Here is a 6927-nt window from a genome sequence, read left to right on the forward strand (position 1 = left end):
TCCCCTTTTTCTCTTTGCTTCCTCCTTACATATCTTTCATGACTTCTTACGCATCTTTCCTAATTTGAGTGCTCCCTACAATACTACACTTAATTATTATACTAATTGCGACACTCCCTACAGTAACAATTTATACAGAGAATATGCATTATGAAGAAACTCAATACATACATGAAGTGTGAAAGTCAAATACAACGTGAAAATTACTTAAGCTAAGACAGTCTGCAATGTCACATGTTGGTAGAAAAATTTGTATACAAAAGAATCTTATCGTATGCCATGGCAAAAAGAATAAACCTGAAAAGTGAAAAGGAAGTCTTTATTCTTTATACTTCTTGCATATTGTCTGTACATGTCACACCTCACGAGTGATGAATTTTATCTTCTCTTCCCAAAAATTCAAAATTTTCCAAAGATCTGGAATGTTATGACATCATTTCATACATATGTAAAGCTTATCTGTTAGACAAAGAAAAGCAGATTTTCTTATAGCATTCAGTAGAAGTTAAATTTTGAGTGCATGTAGCTATATACAGATCAAAAAAGAACGATCTCATACATCAGTATAAATACGTAAATAGACAATAACAAAAAGACAAGTCATAACAAGTTCAGTGAGGTATCATATGCTAAAAGACTGTGCCACAGTACAGAGTAGCCATCAATGCTGAGCCACGTCTCAGCAAAACATTTTCCATCCATGAAAATTCCTGGCAGATTAAAACTGTGTGCCCGACCGAGACTCGAACTCGGGACCTTTGCCTTTTGTGGGCAAGTGCTCTACCAACTGAGCTACCGAAGCACGACTCACGCCCGGTACTCACAGCTTTACTTCTGCCAGTACCTCGTCTCCTACCTTCCAAACTTTACAGAAGCTCTCCTGCGAACCTTGCAGAACTAGCACTCCTGAAAGAAAGGATATTGCGGAGACATGGCTTAGCCACAGCCTGGGGGATGTTTCCAGAATGAGATTTTCACTCTGCAGCCGAGTGTGCGCTGATATGAAACTTCCTGGCAGATTATTGCTTCAAAATTCTTAACTACGAAACTGATGCATATTTGAAACTTTCTGCCAGATTAAAATTGTGCGCCGGACCGAGACTCTTAAGTCGGGATCTCTGCTTTCATTCTGACGAATAATTATAGCTACAATCTCAGCGCAGAGGAAATTTCTGTGTATTACAACCTGCATTACAAGAGAATTAATGATTACTACAAATTTCTTTTGTTCAACCTAATTAGTCCACTGAGGATTCTAGCACTCCACCGCCACTGCGTAGAGAAACGACTGCTCCAAGTTAATCAATTTATAGGAGAAATGCAGGGCAATCGGAATGGAAAAAAGCGTATCAATTGCTTCATATTGGTCTAGATCGGTTGCACCATCAGCCACGAACACAGTGAAGAACTCTATCTTATAGCGTTGTTTCTCTGCACTAGTAACTTATTTACAATAATGGCGTTTGGATATCCACGTCTGCTTACAACAGGAAGAACTGCTCAGACTGCTGCCTATAGGTGGGCGCTGGTAAAGGAACGCTGAAAATGGGAGACATATTTGTCTCTTCCTCATTGTGTTTCTCAAGCAGCGATTTTGTTGTAATGTCCCGAGAACCAGTGGGCTTCGCTGCCGACACAAATATCCTCTTGCGTGGTGTTTTTCATTCCGTTACTTTTTGCCAAAAATCATCTGGAAGGTTTGAAGTTACATTTTTTTTGTCGATGGAAATGACGCCGAAGCCGCGCAAACGCACCTGAAGCAAATATCGAACGTTATTCCCGTTTAGCTTCCTCGTTTGTAGATGGTTTCATCGTACTTCGACTTTGTAGCCTGATTAGTCCATAACTAGACTGCTGTCCGTACATTGGAATCATTATCTTGTGACTCGGCTTCGACTCGGCAAATCGGGTAGACGTGTTTACACATGAACTTCATTGTTGAATAGATGCAGCTCGAGCGAGATCGCTGGTCGATCATCAGCGGTCGGCTTACCTTTGGCGCGTCCCCGGGCATGAGCATCTTTGCGTTTCCGGCTGGGGCGCGCGGGTCGCCGAGAGGCGGTCGGTTTGGGGCGGCCGCTGAGACTGGCGGAGTTGTGGCTCGGGCGTAAGCACATGTGTGACGTCTGTTACACTGGGGCTGTTTGCGAATCCTGAAACTCCTGCGGGCGGTTACTGGTTGCCTGGAAGGCATTTCGTATAAACTGTGCCAAGCCTCGCAGTGAGAGGGGAGTCCGGAGTTAGTGTTGGCCCAGATGTTTGTACAAATTGAGGTGCCTGTGTGAGAAGCACGGCGTGGGCCTGTTGGTTGCTTCGTCCTTCTGGCAGCCACCGCAAGCGGATGTTCGGCTGGAATGTCTACAGTTTGTGGTGAGCATAGTGTGAACAAGTTCTCGTGGGATGTGCTCCCGGCCTGACTCTTAGCTTGTCTTTATTTGTGGGTGCCGACCCCTCGTCTGTTACTGCTTCCGGGTGTCCTGGAAGATTTCATAGCAAATCTGTGTTTTTGTGGCAGTCTGTGTTTCTGGCTCAGCCTCCGCCTAGAAAAAGGAAAGATTTGGAATTCCTTAATGCTGTAGTTTAAACATATAAAAAATTGTTTTCTTTTATTCCTGTTTAATGTCAGACAGATTCAAATTTAGTTTACCCGGTTATTGGCTTAACTCGCGCTTCACGCACTAAATCAGCTGATATTGAAATTGTTTTTTTATTCCTGTTAAATGTCAGACAGATCAAATGTAACTTCATTTATGTATTTGAAATAAATGTTATGGATTGACCTTAATGAATTATGTGCAATCGAAGTAAGGGGCCCAGTCCTTCATTAGTGCTTAACAGTGGCGTGTGGTTCGGGTTGTGAGCTCCGTGCTCGGTCCAGTTCTGTGCGGTACATGCGAAAACAAGACTACAAGTTTGACAGTCATGATATGTCGGCTCGCATTTGCATGAACTATTAATTATTTTCTGCGAGTAGTTTTTTTCATTACCTTCCTCTGAGAGTACTTTCAACGAATAATTTCCGAAAACCAAGACTTCAGGTGTGAGCTGTCCAGAGATCCTGCGCCGCTGCCTTATAGCTGAAAGCCTTTTACGTAATTTGTCGTTATTTAAATACGTAAATCCGTCATGCAGTTTGCCTCGCAAGTACCGCATCGGTGAATCGTTTAGGTTTACTTCCCTTTAGATATGCGTGTTTTAATATGCTGTTCATTAGTTCTAAGTGCGTGTTCGCATTCAGGTCCACGCACTGGCGGTAGTAATTAATCCCAGCTTATGACATTTTATTTATAAATGTTTTAAAAATAAAATGCGAACTGTCAACAGTAAGTCTTCTTTCGTGTGAATGTCATCATCAAAAAGTAAATTCTGAAAAGTGCCCAGACCTTTATGATCCATTGCAATTTTAATAACTTTATAAGTATCCGCCTGTTTCTCGTGTTCTTTGATCTTGGAAATACTTTTTCCTCCAAGTGCTGTCAATATGACAGGAACAGTATAGAGGAAAGGTGCTTGTTCCCTAATATGAGACACTCCAACTGTGCTCATGTTAGGGGTTGCACTCTGGTGGAAAGTTTAAACACGTCTATTGCATGCCAGACAACGACAGAGCGAGTAGGACGCCATAGTTGAGCCGTAGAGGTTGATACAAAATTTCTTGTGTTTGGAGTTTTTGCGACATCGGTGTTAAGACAATATTTCAGCTTAAAGGTGAGTGGATACTACTGCACTCTTTTATTGTTGTTATTTGTTACGGTATTACCTATAATTATTGACAATTAGGTTCATTTTCCAACGAACGTTGTTAGCAAGTGCGTGATTCTTTGTGTAAGATGGCGAAATTCCTTAATATGCGATAGTATGGGGATCCGAATACGCGACAGTGTCGCATATTACGACACCTATCGCATATTGGGGAACTCGTTCTCTCACGATTTGTTTTATGTAATTTACGCAATACTATCATAAGATAACAATATTTTATCATTTATTGTAGTAAAATTTTGGCAACTACATTTATTTGAATTTGATTAAATTATCATAAACAGGGATTACTTTGACTAGTCTTATGATCAGAAATTGGAATGTTTTCTGGAACTTTCTTTCAAGGCAGTATTTTTCTCAGAAGTTGATCAATATTACTCCAAATTCAAAGAACTCGTCAAATAAAATCATAGAAGTTGAAGTCCTTTATGAAGTATGTCTGATTATTGTATTTATTCTTTGTAGATGGTATTGGCACCTAAAAAGAAAACGTGGGATAAAGACGCCATGGTTCTTGCCATTACATGTGTGAGAAATGGTGAGATGGGGTACTTAAAAGCCTCAAAAGTTTTTGCTGTACCAAAACGTAGTTTGTAAAGGTATGTGAAGGATAAAAGTCGTACACCCGAGATGTCGGTTGGTGTTAATATTGGCAGAAGGCCTGTTCGCTCATATCAACTGGAAGATAAACTAGTGAAATACTGCCCTGAAATGGAAGAGCGGTTTTATTCTCTTAAATATAAGGACATACGAAGCACGGCCTTCCAGTTAGCTGTCAGTAATAGGCTGAAGAAGCCCTTCAATTCAAAAAAGGCTTCAGCAGGAAAGAAATGGCTCATTTTATCAATGAGAACTCCTCAGGGTCTTGCAGCAGCAAGAGTGAAAGCTTTCGCTCCAGAAAATGTGGGGAGATTTTTTGATATTTACGAATCTGTGCTATCTAAAGTCAACCATAACCCGCATCGAGTCTTCAGTGTTGACGAAACTGGGGTGACGTCTGTGAAACACAAACACAGCAAGGTTATTGCTATGAAAGGGAAGAGACAAGTTGCTGCCTTGACTTCAGCAGAAAGGGGAAATCTCATCAGAGTTTTAACGTGTATGAACGCAGCTGGGACTTACGTTCCACCACTAATCGTTTACCCAAGGAAGAATATGAAGCAGGAATTGATGGACGGTGCACCTGCAGGATCAATATCAGCTTGTCATCCAAGTGGCTGGATACAAACTCACATTTTTACTCAGTGGTTTGATGATTTTGTGAGTCATGTAAAGCCATCTTCAAATGACCCTGTAATTTTGATTCTTGATGGGTGTTATTCCCACACAAAGAATCTCGATGTGTTCGTTAAAGCACGTGCAAACAATGTTCGTATATTGAATGTTTGCCACCTCATTCAACGCATAAAATGCAGCCACTTGACATCGGATTTATGGAGCCTTTAAAAACCTACTATGCCGAAGAGATAGAAACGTGGTTGGCAGGTAACCCAGGTCGTGTTATCACCCCATTATTAATAGACAGGTTATTTGGGGCAGCCTACAACCGAGCAGCAACAATGGAAGCATCTGTGAATGCCTTCAGAAGAACAGATCCCATGCAACACAAACATCTTTAGGGAACATGAGTTTTCAATTCATCGCCATGCTGACGCTCTTCAAGAAAGAGATGCAAAAAACGAAAATGAAACTACTGATGGTGATGGTCAAGCTGTCAGCCCGGCAGACATCAGACCTCTCCCACACATCGCAAAACCACCTGGAGATAAATAGGTCAAACGTGCTCTGCTGCGTCACTAACTTGAACTCCTTATGTGAAGCAATTGCAAGAATCTAAACAGAAGAAATCAGAGGCTGAAGCTAATAAAGCAGCCAGAAAGTTATTTGGAGAGAAGAGTGAAAAATCTTCAAATCGTAGACCTAAAGCAGAAGAATCTCCTAGTGACTCGGCACCCGATGTCCGTCTTGGTGACAGTGGGGATTCAGACAGCAGTGATGACGATGACGCAGAGTGTCTGTCCTGTACTGGGCGCTTTTCTGAAGACAAACACGGGGAGAAGTGGGCAGAGTGCACGAAATGTTATCGCTGAGCTCATGAAGATTGCGGTGTCACAGAAGACAATTTTTTTCGCCCCAGATGTCGTAAATATAAACCTTAATAGTGTGGAATGAGTGAAGGATCAGAGAAATGAATGAACATGTAAAAATTGTATATTTATATGCCATTATTCTGTAATAAAATAGTTAAAGCAAAATATTATTACTGCCTCATATTAGGAAACCTCGATCTCATTTCTACGAAATGCCTTGTTTGTGAAGATTTAATAACTACTCTGAAAGATTGTTTATTATTGCAAATACGATAATTGTATGATAAAATTAAATAATGCAAGATATTATTACCATCATAAAAAATACAATTGCACTTACTTTTAGGTCTTTCAAATGGGTTTATAAAAGTGTTTCTCACATTAGGCACCTTTCCTCTATGCTGTTTTTCGGTAGCTCCATGAGATATGACCAGGCGTTGTGAAACAGTTCTGCCGTATCGGACCTAGACTCGTGTTCTAGGAGTAGCGAGTTTGATTAGTGATCAAAACGTCCTCGGTCACGGGTGCGAAACCCACTACAGCCTAAATTTTGATCAACAATCAGCACTGTTGGCCAAAGACTTCCAGCATAAGAAGTATCCTTCATTCTGCCAACTTCCTTGCCAAAGAGGGCGGAGGAGCGGACAGAGATTGACGGCGCTCTCTTTTCCATATGGTGGGAAACAGCCCCTAAGGCCGGAACTATCAGCAATGATAAGTGGCTTGAGGAACAGGAGGTAATGGAAACCACTGCATTTAAGACACATAATATGTATCTAAAGGACATGGGGCTTGTAATTGACAAAATGTCATGATTTCTGCATTGGCAAAAGTTTCTGGAATAGTCTCCTATTCGGATCTTCGGGAAGGGACTGCCAAGGGGGAGGTAACCATGAGAAAAAGGTTGAATAACCAACTAAAGGATAACGTTCTACGAGTCGGGAAATGGAATGTCAGAAGCTTGAACGTGCTAGGGACGGTATAAAATCTGAAAAGGGAAATGAAAAGACTCAGCCTAGATATAGTAGGGGTCAGTGAAGTGAATTGGAAAGAAGACAAGTATTTCTGGTCAGCT

The 6927-nt window shown here is 41.3% G+C and overlaps 1 non-coding gene across 1 annotated transcript; it reads right to left on the reverse strand.

Moving 5' to 3' along the window:
* Window positions 1–728: 728 nt before the first annotated feature.
* Trnal-caa lies at window positions 729–803 on the reverse strand. Its single transcript has one exon. It is a non-coding gene; the product is annotated as a tRNA-Leu (tRNA).
* Between the last annotated feature and the right edge of the window lie 6124 nt (window positions 804–6927).

Source organism: Schistocerca americana, chromosome 8 (assembly GCF_021461395.2).
Source record: "Schistocerca americana isolate TAMUIC-IGC-003095 chromosome 8, iqSchAmer2.1, whole genome shotgun sequence".
Taxonomy (NCBI): Eukaryota; Metazoa; Arthropoda; class Insecta; order Orthoptera; family Acrididae; genus Schistocerca; species Schistocerca americana.